Here is a 9,644-nt window from a genome sequence, read left to right as displayed (position 1 = left end):
GCTCCGCCCGGCCCGGCGCTGCGCTGCGCGCCCGCGCCGCTCATGGACCCACCTGCGCGGCGGCGGCGACGGGCGGGCAAGCCGGCACGGAGGCAGAAAAATAAATAAAGGCAAGAACGCACAAATAAATCAGAAAGGCACAAAGCGGATAAATAAGCGGGGAGCGGGCAGGGAGCGGCCCCGCGGAGCCGGGCGCGGAGTGCGGGCGCTAGCGCCTCATGTCAGCGCGCGGCCCGCGCGGGCGGGCGGGCGGCGGGGGCGGCGCCGTGAGCTCATCGCGCCTCCCGCCTCCTGCCTCCCGCGCGGGGCTGAGCACGAGCCCGGGCGGGAGCCGCGCGGGAGGCGCCCAACCGCCCTCCTCCCCTCCCACCCCTTCCCCTCCCTTCCCTTCCCACCCCTTGCCTTCCCGCGGCCCCGTCGCCCCCGGCGGCGCCCTGCGGCCGCGCTGCGCCTTCCCGCGCCCCCCCTCTCTCTCCAGCTCCTCCACGCTGAGCGGGGATGCTGGGGTTAAGTTTGGACCCAGCGCCCTTTCACCACCACGGCCCCGGTGGTGGGGAGCGCGCCGCGCTCCACAAACGCATCCACAATATATATATATATAGTGTGCGAGAGCACGAACGCGTCTACAGCACACAGTGCAGAGCAGAGGTGTTTTCCTTCTCGGGAAGGCAATGCTGGTCTCATCTCTCTGTACAACTGTCTTGTGCAGAAAGCATTTCCTACACACGCCTAGGCTCGTAAAGCAGGCACTTGGGGGTTATTTTTAGGAAAGCAGAGGGAGATAAAGCTTGTGGGAGGAACACAAGAGCTCTCAGCACTGCAGGTGGGGTGGGAGGCACCAACACCCTGCTCCTCAGGGACGGCAGGACCCCCTGGGCCAGCTCCTGTGTTCCCGGCTCCAACTCCCCCGTCAGCAGTTCCTGCACCTCTCCCTGCACCTCTCGACACGCGCAGCGCTTGTGTAACCTGTGGGGAAGTCCTGCAGTGAGAGCCGCTCCACAGCCTCCTCCAGCAATCTGTTCCGACCTGCAGCTACAAACTTCCCCATGATGTTTAACCTGAAGCTTCTTTGCTGTGATTTCGGGCAAAGGTATTATCCACCAAAGGCACCTTTTGCTTTTGCAAGCATCCCCCTTAGGTCTTTGCCTACCTAACACACGCTCCTCTGTAACCACTCCTGGACAGTCCAACAGCTGGTGGCTCTCACTGGCTTCATCAGGAGCATCTGCAACCAACTCGTGTCTTTCTCGAAGTGCAGTGTCCAGGGCTGGACACAGTATGTCACCTGGAACCTCGATACGTGTTTGTAGGAAAAGTGTCTACGTTTCATAACGTGTCCCTCTTCCAATGCTTCCATCCTTCAGCTGTAACTGCATTATGTTATTGAATAAGGGCCAGTTTGTGATACACTTGAAGCTCTGGGTTGGCTTTTGTTTTCTTTGAACTAGCATCATCTCATTCCTTSTTCTTATGTGTATTCCTAGGAGGGGTTATTTTTCTCTGTTGCACCGTATGACGTTCAGTCACATTTTTTTTTCTTAGAATATTTATCCAGTTTACCAAGACCATTTTGGATTTAAACCTATCTTTCACTACCATATTCAAATTGGATGAGCATCCTTTCTACTCGGTAATGCAGATTTGTTAGCAAGAACTTTGGCAGACTCAGATCCAGGACAGATCCTTGAGAGCTCTGCAGAATGTATCATCCCACATTTGACAGTGAGCCATTGAGATTTTATTCTCTGTGTAGGTTTCCAGGCAATTTTGCACTCACCTCCAATAGTTTTAAGACCCACATAACTTAATCTTGCTTAGAAGAATATCATGTGCAAGGCTTTGTTCTGTTGTCTTAGTGACAAAGGAGATATTTCATTATTTTCTTTTCAACATTACTGGGCTATAGGGACGTGGTAGGACATCAACAAATGGGCAATGCAAGCAGGGATACTTTTGATTGTAGAAGCTATAACCAAGAAGGTCTTTGGGTCAACCACAATTAAAAATCACAGTTTTGTCTTCATAAGGTGAAGTAAAAAAAAGGATCTTACTTTACAGAGGATTAGAAGTAACCACTAAGGCAAAGAGTATTGATCTTTTTTCCAGCAATTTCTTTCACTTAATTTTTTTAACTAGTCAGCTAAGGTAAGGCAACTTACCCAGCAGGTAAAGATCTCAATTCATTTGCCTTTTTGTCTGAAGGGATTTAGCCTGGAAGTCCTTCCTCTCCATGACAGATGTGCAATAGCTTGAACCAGTATTCTAAGTATAGAAATGACTGTTATGAGCTCATACAATGAGTGTATGGAAAAGAAGCACTGCTGGCAGGACCGATTTGGGAAACATATTCTGGAATTCCTCCGTGTGCTGGTTCGGTCCCTCTCTGGAGGTAGAAGTYTGCAATCACTCTCCAGAGATGAAATTCAGTTTAGTTGCCTGAATCATGAGAACCATTTTGTAGAAAGTGCCATAGTTCACATGGGGCAAATTCAAGATTGGTTTGTAAAGAGTATAGTCACATTTTTCATGCAATCATAAGCCATCGAGTCCTAATAAGAATTGCTGAATTTTAAGAAACTAAGCTTGCTTAAAGGAAAAAAAAAAAGTTTTAGAAGCTTGTACCAAATATCAAGACAAGGGGCAATAAYTGATATTTGCTTGCCCTAGAGGAACCAGCTGCAGAATATCCACTTTCTTCTGTGGGAATAACTTCAGCCCTTGAACTATTTGCAATTTGAAATCTCTGGCCACATATGAAAAAGAATGAAAGAGATTATGAAACTAGGCACAGCTTGGCATCATAATTAAATGTATTCAGGACATATTTTCATCTCTCCTCCATCGAAGTCCCAAATTCCACAAAGGCTTCTGGGACAACTTAGGACAAAGAAAAAAAAAATCAGACCTGAGTGTGAAACACTCTAGCAGGGATGAGAGCTATCTAGCGAGCCCAGTGCAAGCAGCTGTTCAACCAAGCATTTGAAACCTAGAAGCTCGACTCAGACAGCCTGCATGGTAAATTTTTAAACATCAAAGCTTTGCATATAGAATTACTCAAAAGACACTCTGGCTCCTGACTAATCAATAAGTCTTTATATAAAAAGCCACTCTCCAGTCCATAAACTATTGCAGGAGTCAAATTTTGCAGTCACACGAAAGATAAAGCGCCCGAGTTCATGGTTGCTGTTACAAAGCAGCAGAGGTTCATGCACTCTCTGCAAAGAATGAATCTAGGGAAATGATGATTAACAGCCTGCAATATTGATATATAAAAGGATAAATAAAGGTAATGGAAGGAGAGTTTTCATTGATTACAGTATTTAGCACCACGTACGTTAGGATGTGAAATGACCAGGTCTGTTCCCATGCCCTGTTTCAATCTGCTTAGCTAGAGACAAGATGCAGTTCACTTTCAAGGAACGCTATCAAAGGGGATATGGGCAGAGAGGGTCGTCTACTAATATAATCCAGAACTGAAAAACAGTTGCTAACAGTCAGTGTTTGGATACTTAGAGGAGGGACATGTTTTTATCATGGTTGTTTTTCATCCTTGGACCCTTGGCGTCTCACAGCACATCACACCTTCTCTCTGTATCACTTGTCTTAAAATGGATCAACACCTCAAGGAAAAGGTGTGATGCTAGTAACAAAGGAACCAAAATAAAAAAGAACATGGTGAAATATTCCATTATATTACTGAATAGTCCAATGTATGATATTGCTATCATATTGCTAAGATAGGATTTCTACATGGATAGTAAGGAGCTTTTTAAAAAGCTCAAAATCTAAGTTCCTCCAAGATCCCACAGAAAATATATTTCAGGGTATCCTGCAGYGAAACAATTTCACATATTTACCTCAAAAACTCAAATGTCCTTTATATATAGATTCCAGCTATAAATAACAATACACATAGCAGCTTTTCTTTTGACCTTCTAAGCCATTTCGTCTCCTCTGTCTCCACTTCTGTCACCAAGTTTCAAAATCATCACCACATATTTATACTGTTGCTAACTATAGGAATATCCTTGTGAATCTTACTTACTGTTTTTTTCCTTAGAATCAAACTCTTGCTCTGAGAGTTAAATGAGTTAAACGTAAAGGAAAGCTAAGAGCCCTCCTAGTTACACAGGAAACACAGCAATACAATCCTGAGGAAAAAACAAAAAAAAGAAAAAAAGAGAAGTTTCAAGATTTTTGAATACTGACTTCTATTTTTTCAGTGATTTGGTTTAGCAATATTGCATGGGGCAAATAAAATTTTCTTGGGAAGTATACTCCAAAAATATATTAATATCTTAATTATTATAAAGGTGAATAACTCTTCATTCTGAAGACATTTTTCAGCCATAGCACAGATAAAGGCCCACAAGCTTAAATAAGAAGTTCAGTGGCAGTGAAACTAGTAACAGCAAAAACAATCAAATGATATCAAGGTTTTTTTTGGGGGGGAGAGGATCATCTCCCCCTCAAAGAAAAAAAAAGGGGGGGGGGTATTTTTAAAATAATGTCAGTTCTGTTCCAGCATTCCAAAGTTTGGTGCAAATCTCCAAGAACAACTGTTGCTCCAGCAGAAGCCCTATGGAAGTTAAATGAGCAATGCTAAAGCCATGAATTATTTCCACGTTCAAATCTTTATTCCGTGCGACTAGCTGCATGATGGATGGCTGCTGTTGCCTTGCTGCTGTGCCACTACAATCTCAAGAAAGCAACCAGAAATGCTGAGAGATCAGACTTCTTGCCAGTTACCTCCCAAGCTGCAGATTCACTCGTGCACAAAAGAAATCACTAAAATGTGAGGGTAATCAAAAAAGTTTATTTTGAGCCAGATTATCTGTACAATGTCAAATATGCCTAAATAGCTCAATTCAGTAATCACAGAATACTGATGTCAGGAAAAATGATCTCTCATTTTTCCTTTCACAAAAATCCACAGTAATTTGGACCTAAATATGGTGCAGGAACATGGCATTGCAGAAAATTAGATGAGAAAAAAAAAAAAAAGATAGCTTCTTATAGATCATCTTTTTCAACAAACAAAAGCAACACATTAGCCCTACAAACTCGGCTCTGTGTTAGCTAGCAAAAGCCTCCTGCCTCTTCAAAGATTAAACCCCCTTTCAGGTCTTCTCTCTGGCTGATTTCAGACAGCTTGCTATACACTTCCTAAAAATCTGCTAAGGCCTCAGATCAACATTACTCTTTTCATACCTGGGAGAGCTTCCTTTGTCTGATAATATACAAGGCCTTTGCACTCCCATCGCACTGCCTCATCCAGGTTGGATCTAAAACAGCATTATATAATTGGAAATAAAGCAATAAATTCTGCAAAGCTTCCCTAACAGAAAGATTGAAAGCCTCACCATTTTTTTTTCTAAATGTGCAGAGTATTTCAAGAGGTAGCAGATGTCACCTTTAGTTCTGATTTCTTCCTCGAGCCATTGCCAATAAACTTYGGAAATGCGAGCGGGCAAGCGGAGGCTCCACGTTGCTTAATTGTTCATCTGCTACCAGGGCTGTCTGAGCTGCTCCAAACATTTCTTTGCAAAACAGGGCCCAAGTCCGGCCTAAAATGCCTCCCCATGCCTTCCTGTCATTCTCTAGGATACATGACAAACCCTCCCCTGTTTCCTGGTATAAAAATGTCACAATTGGCTCACAGAGAGAGACCCCTCACGTTATTTCACTTTCAACAGAAAAGAAGTATAAACCCTTGTAGCTGTGTTCTAGAGCTGCAGCTGCATCACATCGTGATCAGAGGTCCACATGGAGCTTAGTGAGGACATGGCCTGTTTGCTCTGGCACGGACTGGCTCCACGTCATGTGGACAGAAAAACACTATGCCAGCTCTTGGCGCTTCAGAAGGACTTCAGAAGCTGAGTCAATTCAAGCTGGGGGAAAGAGGCCACCCAAATATATATATTTTTTCCAATTTCCTAACACTTTAAAGTTACAAAAGCACTACAGTGTTTGACTTATTATAAAATTGGGCAGTGGAATGAGTTTTCCATTGAAGTAAGTTTCTAAACCACCTCGTTTTGTAAGGTCAAGGCCAGTTCTTTGATTCTGTCATGCGCTTAATGGGCACCTTCATGCCCTATTTTCAGGAGTCCTACAAGCTATCATAACAGCAATGTATGCCAGCTGTGACTGGCACAAGCAGAATTATCATGATTAGAGTTTTCCTTTTCACTAGAAAAATCTGTTTGAATGGTGGAATAAGAYTGTACAGAATTGCTGGAAGCCTTCTAATTCAGTGAAAAGATATAAAATTAATCTTTATTAGATTATAAATATAAGTAACCTATTATAAGTAATAAAATGTATATAAACTATATTAGCTAAGACRATCCATGCCAAAGATTTTACCTTCTAACATGCTATGAGCACTGTGTGTGTTTCCAAAGAGCACATACCCTTCTGGGATCACTGCTCCCCTCCGGAATTTCCTCCTGTGGTCAGGCAGCCACCCCACTTCCTCCCACTGTCCCCCCTGCCTGTCTCGCTGTAAGTCTCAGTGCAGGGCAGTGATATTCACACACCCTCGTTGTGGTTGGTGGGTGTTGAGTTTAGTGGCCTGTACTTCTTCCCCTTTCCCAGCTGTGTCAAATAAATCAGCTTGAACAAGGCAGCAAACTAAAATGTTGGCTCCCTATCGAGCGCACAATGCTARTAACGTGCAGTACTTCCCTGACTCAAGGATAGTTTGATTATTAATTTCTATGAAGTGTACCTAGGAAGACACATGCTACATAATACTTCTTCAAATTAGAAGATGAAGCTGTCAAAGAGAAATGGAGATTATAGTGATGATGGTACCAATTCCATCAATTTAACTAATGCAACTTTCCAGTATATACACATACAAAACCACAAAGCGAGTAGTGCGTTAACACCACATTACTAGAAAACAGCAAAACACTGAATTGCATTAGAAACAGCAGAAAAGCATCAGAGATGCCATTGATGGCAAGGTGATTGGTTTATATATTCTGACTGCAACCCAGCAATTACATAACTTGGATTTTAATGACTATGTATTGCTCCATCATTAAGRAGAAAATGTCATTTGATGTAACATTATCCTCACCAAATCCAGTGATTTTCAATGAACTGTGTGAATCTAATTTGCAATACTGATTCCACTTTATTCAAGTTAGGAAATAAATGCTGAAAGAAATCAGGATCAAGATAACTAGTTTATCACAGAAAGTATTTTTCTAATAGGTATTTTGTGAGAAATTTTTTCCACATTTCTATACTAACATGCTTAACATTTTAATTAAAAATGTGAAAGACCAGAGATAAGCCAACTGAAGATACAATGGAAAGGACTAGAATGCTGCTCATAACCAGTAGCTACTGCCAGATTGATTCTACTGGCCAGTTATGTAGTATCCTGYACAGGAGTTATTTTGCACATTTCAAAACAGCTTTTAAGAGGAACTGGAAGATTTTTTTTGTGACTACTAAAATTCAGACAGAACAAGCTCTCTTTCCAGTCTCAAACTTCATTCAGGCTCACAAAAGCTTCAGCAGTAGTAGAAGTCCTAAGATGGTAAAGGATTAAACATAAGAACTGACCATTCTGAAGGAACTAACAAACAGTTTGATGAAAACCTTATTCTTTTTTTTTTTTTTTTAAATTAAACCATTGATGCCAAAATTACCTACTGGACTAAGGTGAGAAACCAGGGAATTGATGGCTATTGGATTCTAAAAAGAAATGTTACATCAATCTGCATGACACTGATGTAGTTTAAAATGCTCTGAATGACACTAAATGTAGTTTAAAATGTTATTCTCCTCACAATGTGAATAAGAGACAAGAGAGCAGCTATAAAGGAACTKGACGTAGGGACAATTTGAACAAATGACATAGTATTTTCACGAGCACATGCTCACCACTTTCATGAATCTCTACGAGGGCTGCCAATTTCTGATATTAAGCTAGCCACAATTCCAACTATTTGAAATACCCAGATCACTGCATATTGTATACCTTGCTTTGCCTCCAAATAGCTGGAAACAGCATCAGGCACCGGCGCTGCTGTACTTCAACAGGAGAGCTGATTGTCCTTAGACAGCACTGAACGGCACATGGGCAAATCCAATAACATCCTGTACTTGTGCAACACCAATCCATAAGCACTCCGTCCTCTCCTTCCATTGCAGAGCTAGAGCTTTGGAACACATATATCTGGCTTGAAGACTTTCCTTAAAGTGGGAAGAACAGCTTCATTTCAGCTAGAGCAAACTGGTATAAACACCAGGTGAATSAGGCTAAATGCATTAGAAGAGAATTGTTCTGTGTGGTTTGACAATTCTTTTTTTTAAATAGCATTCTGCAGCAGATTTGCTGCACCACAGTAATGTCTAATCTTAAGAAACATGGTTTATACATTTTTGCCTCTTTATTTAAAGGAAACTTTTTTTTTTTTTTTTTTTTTTTTTTTTTAAATCAAGGATATAGAGGACACTCCACACTTCAAGGAGATCATTTAATCAATTAGTGCAACATCAGAAGAAACATTCCATATTCAAGGATAAAAATACCTAAGAATAGAGCTAAATGCATTTTCCAAAAACTTTCAGCATTGAAGTAAATGGTAAATTTAATAGGTGACGTTAAGAGCTCTTTAGGAAGAGATGAAAATGAACCGCTCTGTCAAGTGGTAGATCCTAAGTTCTTTAGGACTGTTTGCAGATACAAGCACCTGCAAATTTATATATATCATAGCARGTAACTGTGCTGTAATTATAGATTCCGGTCAACCAAACAAAACAGACATGGAAGTGATATGGGAAAAGAGATTGCTTAAAAACTAGAAATTTGAACATGAAAGAGAAAAAAAAATACATCTTAAAAATTAAAATAAAACCCCTAACTTTTAAACAAAATTCAAACACATGTTCCATTTCAATTTAGAGAAGGGCTGTGGTTTAACCCAAAGTGAATTTTCCTTCTTTCCTTTAGGCCATTAGAAATCGCAGCCTCCATCCACCTTCTTTCCCTGTTCACCTGTATGCCAACACACACACATTTAGTTGAACGATGTTTTTCAGTTATGTCCTTCCTAATATTACAGCTAAATATGGTTCCTAAAAACTCAGAAGTTAGCCCTGTTCTCAGTGACGAGTGCAGGAAGAGTACAATCTTCCAGAAGACTAGGGAATGTCGTATTGCAACATCCCTTCTTTCATCTACTCTTCAAAAATCTGTAGGAAAAACATTAACTCTCTTACCCTCATCACTATCAATAATGCATATATATTCTGCCACTAACTAAAAACCATACCAAACTGGTTCAGGTCCCTGACTCAAAGAGTACACAACAGGCACATGAAAGCAAATCACACAAGCTCCTCTTGAGATGAAGAGTCACTACAACTTGAACAGCAATGGGCAGCGATTTAGAGGTTTCCTACAAAAATCTTAAAAGTTACATCATCAAGCTATCATTCCTGACTTAAATGATTTCAAACCTTTGGTAAGTCATCAGAATAGCTGTAATTGGTGATACTAGGCCTGATTTATGTATTTTACAATTTTCAAGACTTTAGAATCTAAGAACAAGGCTGCAGACACATGATAGGAAGGAGTTAAAATATCAGGGCAACTTCAGCTACACTGCAAAGAGATG

Source organism: Nothoprocta perdicaria, unplaced genomic scaffold (genome assembly GCF_003342845.1).
Source record: "Nothoprocta perdicaria isolate Ctin4 unplaced genomic scaffold, notPer1 scaffold_56, whole genome shotgun sequence".
Classification (NCBI taxonomy): Eukaryota; Metazoa; Chordata; class Aves; order Tinamiformes; family Tinamidae; genus Nothoprocta; species Nothoprocta perdicaria.
This window is presented reverse-complemented; position numbering follows the sequence as displayed.